Raw genomic sequence first — 16,057 nt, 5'->3', positions numbered from 1 at the left:
TCCTCTTCGGAGTATCGGCTGCACGAGGGATGACTGACAGCTCAGCCCAGCAGAGACCAGACACAGGCGGCAACTACTTACTGGGGGCACAGGGCTTACGTTGCCCTGCCCTTTCCCCACTCGCAGCCCGGGCAGTCATCTTCAGCGCCTCCGTTCCAAAAAGCACCCGAGTGCCTGGAGCGTTTACAGCAGTCAAGTGCAAAGAACAGACAAGTCGGGTGGTCGCTTCTGCCCCTGCCCCCCCACCCCATTATCTAGAGAGGAGAAGCAGCACAGGGAGCCTGCAAACGGCAGGGGGGAGCGGGGGGTGGTCCCCTGGACCAAGCCCCCAGGGACCGCTGTATCCCTCTGCATGTGGCATCAGGGTTGCAGGAGTGACAGCAGCCAGTCAACAGATGCTGGCGACAGATTTTAAAAACAAAAAATAACGCCTGGTTCAGCTGACAGCCTGAAGGCAGGCCACAAGAGACCCAAAGCTGCTCTGTGCCAGAGGGGCAGCTCTGTTCAGCAGGAAACGCCGCGTCCCAGCGCACCAGATGCCAGCGGCCCACCTGCAAGCGAGCGATACCCTGGCGACCCTGGGGCTCAGTTGGGGTGGGCGCACCTTTCCTCACCTCCGTGCCGTCAGAACTCTGCTCTCCCAGTCCTGCGCGCACGCAAGGCTTCTTGTGCGGGGCTTGTCTCTTATCGAAGAGACGCTGCACGGTGTTACTTACTTACCGCCCCGCCCTCCGGCGTGCAAAGGAATCAGCCGTGAAGCAGGGATAGCAAAGAGGCCTGTCGGGATATTAGTAGTCCTCAGCAGATGACCGTAGAGCCCTCGAGGTTCCATCTTTGCTCCCTACAGGAGCGTGGCTCCGCACTCCTTGCCGCTCCCGCCAGCAAGCGACGCAATTGCCCTTTGCTGCCTGCAACACGCAGTACCTGCACGGCCCCAGTACTGCCGCTTACAGAGCGAGAGGCGCTCGCTATAAAGCGGCAATGAAGAACAAGGACGGCCCGTCAAGATGGCAGGACGAACATAGAGAGCCTCCAGCATTAGCCAGGCAGGGCTTGCAACTCACCTCGTGTCGTGGTTTAACGCCAGCCAGCAACAAAGCCCCACGCGACCGCTCACTCGCTCCACCGCCCCCAGTGGGACGGGGAGACAAGCGGAAGGGCGAAAGTGAGAAAACTCGTGGCTTGAAACGAAAACAGTCTAATCATTAAAAAGAAACAACAACAACAACAACAACTTGCAAGGAAAAGAAGAAGAAAAAATGACAGAGAATGGGGTGCAGGCAGCATGCCAGGGGTCTGGAGCCTGACGGGTGGTGGTGGGGGGGGGTGGAATATAGAGGAGGGAAAGGAAGCGGGGGGGGGCAGGAGATAGGAGAGCAGGGGACGCGGGGGGAAACAACTCGCGTGGGTTAAAAACTCGCATGGGTGAAGGGGGCGGGCTGGAGCAGCAGGGGGCATATGGGGGAGAAACACAAGCGGGGGAGAGGGTAGGTGAGGGTACAAAGGTGCATGGGGGGGACACGGGTGGGGATGACCTTACCCCAGGGAGTCCACCCAGGATGATCCACAGCAGGTAACTCGCCTGGGATAACCCGCAACAGAGCATCCACACCAGATCATCCACACTGGGAGGACCCCCGGCAACACCCCTCAAACTGCCTGTGCTTCACCCCCAATCTTCCCCAAACTGGGGAGTTTTCTGCTTTTTCAAAATACTCAGTTTGGGGTGTGTTTCAGTGCTTTTCCACAACATAAAAAGGGGTGATCTTTTGGTTGCGGTTTTGTGCATGAAAATGGGGTGGGTTTTTTGCTTTCCAGCTGCACCAATCCAGGCGGATTTGGCTTTCCCAGGAGTCCCAAATTTGTTTGGTTTTTTCCGTTGCAGACCCAGAATCAGGGGGTTTGGGGTTGTCCTGGTTTCGGCTGGAATAAAGTTCATTTTCTTCTGACTAGCTGGTACAGGGCCATTTTGGATTTAGAATGAGAACAATGTTGACAACACACCGATGCTGTAGTTGTTGCTAAGCAGCGTTTAGACTAAGTCAGGGACCTTCCAGCTTCTCATACCGCCCTGCCAGCAGAGGCTGGGGGTGCACAAGAAGAGTCGCTGAGCTAAAGGAGGATGCCAGGTGAACAGGTCAGCTCGAAATACACCACCTCCTTTACAAGTTAAGAGCGATTGGAACACTTAAAATCAGCACTTAGGCTAATCGATACCATTTTGAACACCTTCTTAGCATACAAGTAAACGCTCTCGCCGGTGTTGGAAAACGTCTCCTCCCTTCCTTACGGCACTGCTGCAGGGAGATAACCCTGGGAGGCTGCGGGACGAGGTCGTACACAATCAGAATCTACGCTTATGGATCCACCGCAACAGCTACAGCCCTTGCGCTGCTGCTGCTGCTGCTGCTTTGCATCTTGCTCGTTTGGTGAATAAAGCTGAAAGCGAAGTGGAAAACTTCAAAGAGCAAAATGAAAAATAAAGAATAAATCTCAATCATTCACTTTACACTAAAAAGGTGTGCCCATGTTTATATACATCCAATAAAAATACTTTTATAGTATAAGTATTTGATTTTCCTTTTCCATTACCTTAACTTGCACAGCTCTGAATTCATACCATTAAATTCTCTCTCTCCAAAGTACACAGTTTTAATGGGACTAGGGGTTTTTGTGCGTGTTGCATAACGCGGAGGGACACCTGGCCAGCTGAGCTGCCCAAGAGAGGTGCTACTGAACTGCCAGGGACACGCACCATTGAAAGCCAGACAGAAAGAAAGTACTTCAGAGCACTCCGTCAAAACATCAGGAAAAAAAAAAAACCCATAACATTCAGTTGCCTCTCTTTTTAAACATTTAGACAAATACCTAACTGCTTACATACACCTAACAAATCATATACTACAGCTATTTGGCAGTTACAGTTTAAACAATGCAAGTCAATTTGTAAAATCCCCACTGCTGCAATACCTCAGACTACCAAAAAGGACTGGTGGGTTTCCTAATGCTTTTGGCAGTACTGAAGCATGCAGAGCAACACGTTTTCATGTTATCTCGACTGCTACAACTGAGAAACCAAAGACCAGCGATGCCATCAACTTTAGGAAGATGGGCTGTGCTTGGGTCTTTGGAAGGAAATTGACTTTTTTTTTTTTCCCCCTCTTTTTTTAAAGAGAGTGAAAAGTCTTGTTACTGATGACTTCTACTGTCAAGTCGATCACCTCTGAAGATCCACTCTGATGGGAAGTTCATAAAACAAAATTTCTTTGAGAGAGAAAGACTTCCATTTTGGAAAATCTCTTTCCAACTGAAGTCACAATTACACACTGTAGGTTAAAGGAAAAAATACATTACTGAAGCAGTAACTCATCAAAACCACCTCAGGCCTCACTGTCACTAGTTACAAGGCTGCTAATGCTTCCTGGGAAAGCCTGGAAAACACACAGATGCGACGCCCATTTGTCCTGTTTTGCCCGCGTCTCTTCTTTGACCTTGACTGCTTTTAGTACAGATGCTAATTATCTCCGTAACGTTTTTGAGTACTACTATAAGATATTTAAAAAAAAAAAAAAAATCATTGACTGTAAAAGCATAAAGGTTTTATCATGAAAACAAAGTCTGTTTCTTCTGAACAGCTGAACTCTTACGAACAGTTTCTTCCCTCTTTTAGTACAAAATTAGCTTCACAGTATCATTTACTAGCAAGCACACAGAAACAGAAGATTATGCTTTCAGGAAGAGAAAATAAACTGAGGGAAGTAAACTTTGTATAGGTGTAACATGCTCCAGAACAGAACTTATTTTTAGTATTTGTGTTAAAATATTTCATGTAAAAAAAAGTAGAAGGAGAGCTGGCACACTCTCAACGTTAAAGTCCGTACCGCAAGTACCTTTGCAAAAACGCAGACACACATCGTAGGCGTACCTTGTACTTGCAGGCCACTACGGAATCTTTCCGTCTGTCTCGTACCGTCACGGCAGAAGAAAGGGCAACCACGGCAAAACGGTGCCAGCTGACATCCAGCTGAGAGAAGAAAAAAAAACATTAGCACAAAGCTGGGTAGGAACCCAAAGCTGCCTTTTTTTTTTTTTTTGTGAAGGTTTGTGAAGACAGTACGACTGAGCGGAGGAAAAACTATTTTTGCGTCATCTTCGGTACGGTTGTTGACACGGGCCACTAGAGCTTTTGCATTTTTCAGACAACTGTGCTTTTTTTTTTTTTTCCTTTCTTTTTTGACTCACTGGCAACTTTACTTTCACTAGAACTCACTTTCCTAGATACACGCAGGTGACACACATGGAGACCTACCTACATTTTCTCAAGCCTTAGTACAGCCGAGGCTTCATCACCCTATACGTCCCAAGTTGAGTATTTTTGCTAAAGAGCACAGCAACACATCTGTCCTTGTGAACTGCCTCGTTGCAAAAAAGGAATCATTATTTCCAGGCCGTTGCTCCAAACGGGCAAGATCTTTTAAAACCGCAGTTGTGCCACCAAACCCGCTCAGGGTCCCTCCTAGCTTTTGACCGCCCTGAGATTTAACAGGCACACGCTCCATTCCATCTTCCAACAGCAAAAATACGTTAACGCTCTCGGACCCAGAGCGCAACCCTACGGATGTCCACGCACGCACCCTGCCGTTTTGATGAGGAGCCACCGAGCACCCCTGCGAGCACAGCTGCACGCGCCAGATCGGTTTCCCCTACGCCGCGAGTTACCGGTTCCGGTGAACGTAGTTTCTGACGCTTTAAACCCAAAACCGTATCTCGACGCTTCGCCACAGTAGAAACGACCCATCGCCAGAACGCTACAAACACGCAGTAACACCAATTGCAAACCCACAGCAGGAACAGCTCCAGAAATATTTAGACCAGGAACAAGGGAGAAAAATAAAACAGCTTCATCTCACGCACAGGGGAGCGGCAGGCAGAGAAAAGGGTCGGCATTCTGAGCCCTTACAGAAAACGGGCATTCTCCTTCCATTCCTCAGCCCGTCCGTGAAGGTCTAAATACTGCAACACTACTACGGCAACGTCGAGAGCAGGGAACAGCAGCCCTGCCGCTGGACTTGCCACTGACCCATGCTATTTCCGTAGCAGGACGCGTACGCAGAGGGACACGTCTTGCCACACACAGCCCTGAACTTCCTGAAAATTTACGTTTACCAAAAAAAGCCATTTGGAACATATTGCCAAACAACATTCGGCAAGAAAGCTTTGATGCGTTTGACACACGCAAGTTTTTGGTCACTTGCTATTTGCTTCCTGTTGCTGCTGCTGTTCTTCCTTCAGAAATTCTACTCGTAGCCCAGTTATTCACTACTGGTTCAAGCATTTGCCTCCCTGGTATTACCAGCACATTCACAGAGGCAAATAACTTACTTGCTCTTCTACAATTATCCAAACGACAATTACAGCCACGAAAGAGAAGGAGAGGTCAGGCAGCAGAAGAGCTCTGCAGGCTGGCACCAGTCAATATTGCACTCTCGAAGAACAAACAACAACAAAACAAAACCGTGACCCTGTATCCTTCTTTTTTTTTTTTTTCCCCCCTTCTTCTTTCAGAGCTCATCCCTGCCTCAGCATTTTGTCTTGTCAGAGCATGAAGCGCAGGTGATCCGTACCCTGACGGCTTTTGCATGTGATGAATGCCTGTTCAGAAATAGTCCAGATCTGCAAGACTGGTGTCATTTCTATGGTTTTAATCATCATAACTCACATTTTATTTACTCACGCATTTGTGAGGAAACTAATTAACTTTCAGACACTGCCTCTGCTTTTTTTTGAGGGGTGGGGGTGGAAATGTGTTAGAGACTGAAAAACATTACGATTCAGAGCTCCCAACCATGAGGGAGTGGTGGAGAAATCAATGAAAGCAAAGACCAACAGCAGCAACATCAACTGAAAGTTGGCCTTCATTCCGATCACGTACTTAAGCGACTCTCCTTGCAAGTCTATGCCTCGGTCCTAGGAATGACTAGTCCCTTTTTGGAAGGACAAACTTTTTCACTTAAAAGTCCTAGACTGAAGACTCCGCTGAACGGAATGGGGATTGTGCCACGGGACAACGTGCCATCAACACTCTTAATGGGGAAGGGAAAAAAAAAAAAAACCAAATAAAAATCAAGTACCAGTTCCCATCATGTTTCACTCATTACATTTCTACTGGCATCTAGGTGCTCAAAAATGAACTACAGGGACACCACATATTCCTAAGAATTCAGTTATACATAAAAAAGTAAAAGGCTATTTCCAGCTTGCCCATAAAATCAGTATGAACAGAGAGAAGAGAAACACTCGACCCCCTAATGAAGCTAACAGGCAGCTCTGAATTTACCAGACAGGAAATTTCATTCTTTCACCTGAAACAAAAACACATCAAGAGACCAGTTCAGGAACAGGGCACGATCTGTTAACAGCAATTTTTCCATCAGCTTTTCGGCACTAGCAGCAAATTTGCCTTCTCTGTGGGTTTAACGTGGAGCATCTGTAGTGCCCTCGAACTCGCAAGTGTTTCTCTCCGCTCCCGCAGCCCGATACGTGCGATTACCTGAGCAGCAAGCGGAATTAACCACGCAGGATTTTCTTCGTGTGACGCGGAAGGTGACGCTGGGAGAAGAGGAGACAAAGAAATGAACCTGCTTGTCACACCCAGCCAATGGTGAAAAGACAGGGGAGGATTCTGCCGGAAGGGCTCTGCACCCCAGGAGCTCCCGCCAGCCGGTTTCTCTCCCCTTTGCCCGGTACCGAGGGGACGACGACACCTCGCCCGTGCCCCCTCGCGGGGAGGGGGGGCTGCCCCAGGTGAGCCGGGGGACCCCCACCTCGCTTCTGCCCGCGGGAACGGACCGGGAGAGACACTCCACGCAGAGAGAGGAGCGTGGCGTGGATTGCATGCCCGAGGGAAGAGGCCGGGCTCCCCGCTGGCAGAAGGACAACTCACCTCCCTGCTGCTCGGAGCTGCTTGCTGCGGACAGCCCTGCCTGCGCCCGGCCGCTCTTCCGCCGTGCTGGGAGCGCAGGCCGGCCGACGGACGCTCCAGCGAAAAGACGCTCCAGCTAATCGCGCCCCCTGCTCGTTACAGCCGCAGGTACTTTTGCCTCTGGCTAATGCACGCTCCAGACAGCGGACACCCCGCCTCGTTCCAGCTCCCGCTTGCTACAGTTCTGGCTCGTTGAAGCCCCAGCTCCGCACTGAAGCTCCGGCTGATTTCAGCTGCTTCTCCTTACAAGCTCCAGCTACGTGCAACGGTCTGGGCTTTCCATAAGGTTGCATATCAACTGCTGTCAGAACTGGAGCATTAGGATTAAACATCAGAGTTACACGCCAAGTAAATATTCGTTAAGTTTGGGCGATTAATTACTTAATAACTATTCCGAGCACCGCAGAAAGAAGAGCTGGACTCAAAGAGGGCACGTGGGGTCTGAAAAGCGCCTTTCGCCCCCACAGACCATCGCAGATGTTGAGCTCGGCCTGCTGCGTGCCGGCCTCCCGAACTTCGGCGTCCGACACAACCAGACCCCCATCTACGGGGAGGGACCACGCACCCTGCCCGCCCCCCGCTTCCCCCCGCAGCCCCCAACACCCTCCCACCCACCTGCAAAACCAGCCAAGCCGGCTCCCGCTTTTGGCCCCCACACCAGCTGACTCGGGGCCCATTTGGGAGCCAAAAAAACCCGGCTGCTGAGCCTGTTCTCAAGGCCCAAACACGCAGGGCCGGACTTCTGTTTCTGGGCCCAAAGCCGCGCAGCTCGGTCTGTTTCCGAGCCCCCAAATCAGCCACGCGAGCCTGTTGTCAAGCCCCAGGAACAGAAAACTTGTTCTCCACTTCTGACCCTGCAGTGCCCACGGGCGACGCCGAGCGTAGCCACCCCACAGGCCTGCACCCCCGGGGCCCCACACGCAGTTTCGGGGAGTGCTCGGGACCTGCAGAGGGCCCGGCCCCACGCCTCTGCAGGGCAGCCCCAGCACAGGCAGGGCATCGCTTCTCGATTGCCGTTTCAGGCTTTATTTCCCCGCCATCACCGGCACGGCCAGGCCCCCCACCCCAAACCTCCCAGCCGAAGCACCCCCGCGGGTAGCCGGGCCCAGCCACCCGGAAAACAAGAAAACCAAAGAGGGAACAACAAGACAGAGACCGTGGGGAAAGGCAAGGGGAAGGACACAGAAACAGAGAGAGCGCGGGAGGGATAGGGAGCAGGACAGAGAGATGGAGCAAGAAAGGAAAAAAGGACGGGAGGCAGAACCAAGGGAAAGAGAGACAAGGACGGGGAGCAGGACAAAGGGACGGAAGAGGAACAAAAATTAGCGACGGGCTGCAGGACAGAGATGAAGGGATTAAATAGACACAGGGAGCATGACAGAAGGACAGAGAGGAGACAGACAAAAGGGACAAAGAGCAGGCCAGCATCGGAGGGGGAAAAAACCAACTGCGATGGGCAGTGGGAGAGAGATATGGAAAAAAGAAAAAAATACTGAGGAACAGAAAAAAGAAAGCAGCGACAGCTAGCTGGACGGGAGACACAGTTAGAAAGGGCGGGAGAGGGAACGGGGCAGAGAAAGACAGACAGAAAAGGTAGCACAAGAAAGCAAGGCAGAGGGACAGCAAGGCGGGGCGGGGGGGGAAGGGACGGGACAGGGGTCTGGACAGAGATGGAGAAATAAGCAGCAGGGACAGAGGAAAAGTGACAGAAAGAGGGACAGGGAACATGGCAGAGAAGGAAAAATGAGGACAGCGGCAGGACGGAGATCAAAAACTGGGACGGTCCTCAGGACAGAGAGGAATACGAATACAAGCAGGGAGCGGGACAAAGGGATACAGCGAGAAACGACGGGACAGGAAGCAAGACAGAGCGACAGACAAGAACGATGACAACGAGAGAGAGAGAGACACTGACAGAGACAGAGACCGTGAGAAGCACAGGGGGTTGGGGAATTTAGAAAGAGAGGTATCAGGAGCCCTGCAGAGAGAGGGAGGGTGAATAAAAAAGGGGCAGGAAGCAGCACAAAGGGTCACAGAGAGTAAGAGATGAACAGGAAGGAGGACGGGGACAGTGAGATCCAGAATGACAAAAATAAACAGCAACAGCGAGCAAGACAAAGGGATAGAGAGAGAAACAGAAAGTAGGAAGAAGAGAGATAGGAAGGCAGGGACACAGAGCAGCACATACAGGCGCAGAGAGGAGAAGAACGCCAGGGAACAGGGTAGAGAAATTGGGAGGCGGGGGAAGAGGCAGATGCAGGTCAGAACAAGGAGATGGAAAAGGAAAAAACAGCGACTGACTGCAGGACAAAGACGGGGGGCTGGGGGCGGGGGGGGAGAGGGAGCAGGACAAGAACGCAGAGAGAAAAAGAAAGGGGGGCAGTCGAATGAAAGAGAGAGAGAAAGGGGGAGAGGAAGAGGGAGCAGGACAAGAGAATAGACAGAAGAGGAGAGGTACAGGGAAGCAAAATAAAAATAAAAAACAAAACAAAACAAAAAAAACCCCAAACGTCACAGCAGCACGAGAAAGCTAGGGGGCCAGGAGAGGGGGAGGGAGGGTCCGGGACGCACAAGAGGAGCGACAGGGCCCCGAGGGCCCAGGACTCACCACAGCTCTCGCTCTTGGAGCTGCCAGGAGACCTTGCCAGCTCAGAATCTTCCTTCTCCTTCTCTCCTGTAACTCCAGTCGCTTGGCTGTCCTCCACATAACGGAACACGCGAGCGCCTCGCAGCTCTTACGAGATGAGGCCCCCTAGACACGTAGCCTCGCTCGCTCGCTCACTACGTGGCCGTACCGCGCTGCTGGTCATGCATACAGACCCTGGCGGTCTGACCTGCTGTGGACTACGAGGAGGGATCCTCCCACACCCAGAGAGGCAGGCTCTCTCTTGCCTGCAGCAGGAGGCAGCTGCCGGCCGGCCTTCCGTTTCTTCTTCTCGACCTTTCTGTGGCCTCTCCAGCTTCAGCAGCTCCCGTCCACAGCCAGCAAGCGCTCCGCCTGTCCCTCTGTGCTCCCGCGCCGCGAGGAGAGGGAGGCCAGGCAGAGACAGCCCACGCGAGCCTGAGGCTGCTGCAGTCAACGGCATCCCCGGGGACGAGCGGACAACCGCACTCACAGCGTGGCCTCTGGGAGAGGGAAAGAGGCAGCAGTGACCGTTATTACCGTAGCTCGACCCTGGCCGGAGCCCCTCCTTCTGCAGGGGCTTCCGCAGACGCCGCTCGTTCCCCGCGCCGCTGCTAACGGCACCCACGTTCAGGGAGACTCGAGAACATCGGAGGGCCAGCTTGCTGCCCTCACGACAGGGCTCGGGGGCTGCCTGCGGCTACAGCACAGGCTTCATGGGAGGGGCTGGAGCTGGGGGCAGCCGCACGGGCCGAGCGGCGCCGGGGGAAGGCGCCGGGGGAAGGCGCCGGGGGAAGGCGCCGGGGGAAGGCGCCGGGGGAAGGCGCCGGGGGAAGGCGCCGGGGGAAGGCGCCGGGGGAAGGCGCCGGGGGAAGGCGCCGGGGGAAGGCGCCGGGGGAAGGCGCCGGGGGAGCTCCGGCAACTCGGGGAGGCGCCCGCTGGCCGCGCCTGGGGGGTGCCCGCCTCCGTCCCCTCTTCCCTTCTATCGGCTCTCGGGGAACTGCCCGGCGCTGCCCTGGCCCGGCTCGCCTCCGGCGGACCGGGAGCCTGCCGCAGCGGCCGCTTCGCAGCTTCCCGTCCCGCCAGCCCCGGGCGGCCGGCGGGCGGGAGGCACCCCCCCGCCACCGCCACCGCCCCGGCCCCCCGCCGGGGGGGATCGCTCGCCTCACCCGCGGTCTCGGCGCTCGCCCGCCGCCGCCACGCTGCTCCCTGACACCGCGCATGCGCCGGAGGGGCCGGAGCCGGCGACCGAACGCCGGGCTGCCCCACGCGCAGGACAGCGCATGCGCCCGGGAGGCGCGTCCGCACGGCTGGTCGGGGAGCGGGCGCGGCGGGAAGCCCGCGGAAAACCACGCGAAACCGGCAACGCTCCCGAGTCTGACCTGGTCGGACTCCGGGGGCCGCGGCGGCAGCGAGGACTACGCCGCGCCCGAGAGCCGCGCTGCTGCCCGGCCGCCGAGTCCGCGAAAACTACAGCTCCCGGCATGCCCCGGGAGGCAGCCTGCCCTGCTGCCTGACCCCGAGGGGACACCGCTTCCGTTTCCGCCCACCCCCACGCCGGCGCAGCCGCAGTCCCCGCCGAGCCCCCAGCGCCGGTCCGTGCGGCCCCCCCCCCGCCCGGCTCCAGCTTCGGGCAGCGCCCGCCGCCGCCGCCCCGGCACAGCCCCCCCCTCGCCCGGCTCCAGCTTCGGGCAGCGCCCGCCGCCGCCGCCCCGGCACGGCGCGGCCCCCCCCCGCCCGGCTCCAGCTTCGGGCAGCGCCCGCCGCCGCCGCCCTGGCACGGCGCGGCCCCCCCCCCGCCCGGCTCCAGCTTCGGGCAGCGCCCGCCGCCGCCGCCCCGGCACGGCGCGGCCCCCCCCCGCCCGGCTCCAGCTTCGGGCAGCGCCCACCGCCGCCGCCCCGGCACGGCGCGGCCCCCCCCCGCCCGGCTCCAGCTTCGGGCAGCGCCCGCCGCCGCCGCCCCGGCACGGCGCGGCCCCCCCCCGCCCGGCTCCAGCTTCGGGCAGCGCCCGCCGCCGCCGCCCCGGCACGGCGCGGCCCCCCCCCGCCCGGCTCCAGCTTCGGGCAGCGCCCCCCGCCGCCGCCCCGGCACGGCGCGGCCCCCCCCCGCCCGGCTCCAGCTTCGGGCAGCGCCCGCCGCCGCCGCCCCGGCACGGCGCGGCCCCCCCCCGCCCGGCTCCAGCTTCGGGCAGCGCCCGCCGCCGCCGCCCTGGCACGGCGCGGCCCCCCCCCCGCCCGGCTCCAGCTTCGGGCAGCGCCCGCCGCCGCCGCCCCGGCACGGCGCGGCCCCGCCGCCGCTCCGTGCGTGCGACACGGACCCAGCCGTCCTCCTCGGGGCTTTCCCCGGGACCCGCCGGGCGACTGCGCAGCCCCGCCACGGGGCCCGGTGAGCACCCCCCCCACGCGCACGTGCTCCCAGCCGCCCTGTGAGCCGCCCCCCCCCCCCCCCGCGCGCACGTGCTCCCAGCCCCCCTGTGAGCCCCCAGCTCCCCCCCCGCCCCCGGCCTCGGCACAGGCGGCCCCCACCTCCCCCGGGCCACCCCCGCCTCCGACGTTCGCGGTCCGAGGGGCGCCCGGCCCCGCTCACCTTCTCCCGAGGGGCAGCCGCAGCCCGGCCACCGCTCCGCTCCTGCCTGGGCTCCCACCGGCCCCGCCCCGGCCCCTCCCCCGGCAGCCCCCCCTTTCCAGGGAGGGGCCGTCCCCATCAGCCTCACTGCCCGCACCTGCGGCTCCTCCAGCCCCGGCCCGCAGCTGGGGGACCGAAATCCGGAACAAAACTCCTCACCACCCATGGGAAGTTAAGCAGCAGGCACTTCCTTGATGGAATGAAAGATGTCAAGAGTCATCTCATTTGGAAGAGGTGTTAACCGGGGTCAAAATACAGATTTGAATACCCATCTTAGTTTAGTTCTAAGACTTGGCGATTGCCAGGTATCATCTTTTCCATTGACCCAGGTCCACCAGCGAGGCCACAAGGGAGATTTCTTCCAGAGAGAGGATAGAGTTATTAAGTCTAAAGTCCACGATTTGCTTTTCTCCTTCATGAAAAGATGAGTGGATCATATATCATCACTAGTCACCCAAACAGTTAACCCTGAACTTTTCACCTGTCCTTTAATACAGTCAACTCCAAGCTAAATTTTTTCCGTCATTAAGAGGGGACCAAAGATCATGTAAAATATTATTATACTTTCTACAAATACATCCCCATCTTAGAGCTTTAGCTACTAGAGAAAGTCTTTGGAGTTTGGGGTCAGAGGAGCTGCAAGTATAAACTTTCATACAGCTCTGTTTAGGATGTGTGATTTTTCTCTGGTTGTCTAAAGCAGTCTAAATTTCCATAGACGGTCCCGACTCTGGGTGGCTCTAACAAGGATCCTGGAACTCCAGGAAATTCTAAACAGCGTTTTATATTTCAAATATGATGCCAAGTTCCTTTTTGCACTTGTCTCTACGGTTTTTGGCAACTGACAGCCCCAAGGGGTGCCTGCACAAGTTTCTCCCGAAGGGCGATTAAATTAATTCTTTTGTCCACGAGGTGGGTGGTTTGGTAATGTTATAATTCACAACGCTCTAACTCCTTCTTTCAAATGTTAAAAAAATAATTGCCTTTTAAATCCATCCCATTTAATTTGCTAAAATGATTCTCATTGTTCTGCATCTGTTCTCAAGTTTTGGTTAAATTCAATGTCAATATTCTCCACGGAACTAGATTTTCATCTGACTTTGGAATCGGAAGGCAGGCTGTTACTGAGGTTCAATTTTGTGTCTTTATCAAACTTTGAATCAATTACAAAACTAGATTTTTTTTTTTTTTAATCCAAATTACAAAAACGGTTAACATCAAGATTAATAGCTCAAACAATAATTGTTTCATTTTGTTTATCTCATGTTTAGAACCCCTCAAAAAAACCCACACAAACCCTAAAAACACACAAAAAGATTACTGCCCTCGACAATATTCCTAATAGCAACCCCAATAGTATAAACTTTACACAACTGTTTTCCCAAATAGATAATGTGAAACTTACTTAGAGATTTTCAGTTTTAAAGGGCCAGTTTCTTTAGACTTCCAATTTCTTGTTGGTGCTTTCTTTATTCTTGAATAATGAAGCCAAGGTTCTTCTCCCAGACCTTTACTGCTATAAGGGTTGTTAAAATGACTCGATACGGTCCTTTCCACTTCTCCGTGATTTTATATATATTCAATCTAATCTCCCGGTCGGAAGGGATGCGCTGCTACGTCCAATTCTAAGGGTCCAGCTGTGGAGACATACTGACAAAGTTCCTGAAAAGAATTACGTAAAGAAATCATAACACCTTTTAAAAACCTATCTCCAAAGGCACTCAAGATACTCAGAACATAGGACTCTTGATATGGTCTTTCGTACAATATTTCATAGTGACTTCAATTTTCTTTCTCTTCTGGCTATACTCTGATTCTTAATAGAGCCATGGGTAATGCTTTAACCCATGTGAGGAGTGAGGTTTCCTGACAAATTTTACTCGACTGTTGCTTAAGGGTATAGTTCGTTCTCTCTCTCTCTCTCTTTTTTTTTTTTTTTTTTTTTCCCCCACTTGCTTGTGGTCTATGTGGGGTGTGATAGTCTCAATCTATAGATAATACTTTGCTCAACTTGTCTCCTAATCTTTGCTATAAAATGAGGGCCATTGTCAGATGACATTCTTACAGGCACCCCACATTTTGGTATTATCTCTTTGAGCAAGACTTTGACTACTTCCCTTGCTTTCTCGGTGCGACAAGGGAAAGCCTCGGGCCACCCGGTAAAGATATCAACTAAAACTAGGATAGATCCTTCTTTTCAAGGCAATTCTATAAAATCAATTTGCTAATATTCTCCTAAAAAAATTTCCTTCTTTAATAATCCCAAAGATGATCTTATTACTGATTCGGGGATAATTTTATATATAAATTTCACATCCGCTTATAATTGTTTAAGCAATCTTTGTCATATTTCACTTTCTGTTCCCCAGTATACTTTGTGATGTTCAGCTCGGGCAGCTTCTCTTATTATTGTGGGTGGGACTATTATTTGACCTGTCGGTGTTACAGCCTATCCTGTTTCATTTTGTTAGCCTGCAATCTAATAATTATTTCTTCATCTTTTTCATTATACTTTGGAGCTTCTTTAGGCAACTTTATACTTTTCTCTGGAACTAGTGCTAGGATGCCTTTTTCTGCAGCCTCTTTAGCAGCTTTATCGGCCAGTCGGTTACCTGCGTTCGGACCGGTCTTACCTAACTGATGTGCTTTACAGTGCATTATCGTGACTGCTGTTGGTTTTTGAATGGTTTCTAACAATCCCGGTATTTGTTCTGCGTGCTGAATGGTGGTTCCTTGTGCAGGTAACAGTCCTCTTTCTCTCCGCATCGCTCCATGTGCGCGTACTGCTCCAAAAGCATACTTTGAGTCTGTCCAAGTGTTGACTCGCTTTCCTTGACTTAGTTCCAGAGCTCGAATAAGAGCTATCAATTCAGCCTTTTGGGCAGATATCGTCGAAGGCAAAGCTGGCAACGCAATTACCTCCTCAGTAGTTATCGTCTATCTTGATAAACGTTTTCCTTCACAGATGGAACCGCTTCCGTCGGCATATAGTTCCCAATCCGTTTCTTCTAGCGGCACATCTCAGAGATCCAGTCGGCTGGAGTAAACTCTTTCGATTGTCTGCAAGCAGTCACGTTCCAGTTCTCCTTTAACTTGAGCAGTTGTTGAAAACGCGACAGGGTTAACGGTGGTAGTAGCTTTTAGGTAAACGTCATCTTGTTCCAGCAACACCACTTGGCATTTCAGCATCCTGCTAGGGGATACCCAATGCCCCCCTTTCTGTTTTAGCACAACAGTTATCATATGGGAAACGTACAGTAATCCTTTGTCCTCAGGTTAAACTTACGAACTTCCTGGATCAGTAGCACAGTTGCAGCGACGGCTCTCGGACGACCGGAGCATCCCAGACTCACATTATCTGATCGCTTCGAGAAGTAGGCCACAGCTCGCCCACTTGGCCCTAAATATTGGGCCAGGATACCCAGAGCTGTACCTCTTCTTTCACGAGCAAAAAGTTCAAGTGTCTTTGTGAGATCTGGCAGGCCTAGGGCTGGCACCCCTATTACAGCCTGTTTCAATTCTTGGAAAGTAGCTTTCTCGGCATCGGTCCAATCCGTTGTTTGAGGTTTTGAGCTGCTCCTATAAAGGTCAAGCCAGCAAGCCACAATTTATAATCTACAGGTGACACCACTCGACCACTCCCGGAAATGCTCGTCATTAATTTTTTTAGTCTTAGGTTCGGGGAGACGACAAATTGCCTCTTTTCTCTCAGTTCCCAATTGTCTCTGCCCTTTTAGGATTTTAAAACTCATTTACATAAGTTTCTTCTTTCTGTTTTTTTTTTTTTTTTTTTCTTTTGACGCTCGATATCCACCGATTCCCCAAA

The 16,057-nt window shown here is 53.5% G+C and overlaps 1 long non-coding RNA gene across 2 annotated transcripts; it reads right to left on the bottom strand.

Annotated features, from left to right (window-relative positions):
• Nucleotides 1-1,182: 1,182 nt before the first annotated feature.
• Nucleotides 1,183-12,952, bottom strand: LOC142028143 (uncharacterized). 2 transcript variants are annotated; one of them, XR_012649426.1, is made up of 3 exons: nucleotides 12,193-12,952; nucleotides 3,926-4,024; nucleotides 1,183-2,439 (listed from the first exon to the last, which is right to left on the bottom strand). It is a non-coding gene; the product is annotated as an uncharacterized LOC142028143 (long non-coding RNA). The 2 variants fall into 2 exon arrangements; XR_012649425.1 differs by lacking the exon at nucleotides 12,193-12,952 and adding an exon at nucleotides 9,591-10,350.
• Nucleotides 12,953-16,057: the final 3,105 nt, after the last annotated feature.

Source organism: Buteo buteo, unplaced genomic scaffold (genome assembly GCF_964188355.1).
Source record: "Buteo buteo unplaced genomic scaffold, bButBut1.hap1.1 HAP1_SCAFFOLD_165, whole genome shotgun sequence".
Lineage (NCBI taxonomy): Eukaryota > Metazoa > Chordata > Aves > Accipitriformes > Accipitridae > Buteo > Buteo buteo.
The sequence above is the reverse complement of the archived record's forward strand: the minus strand, read 5'-3'. Positions and strand labels throughout refer to the sequence as shown.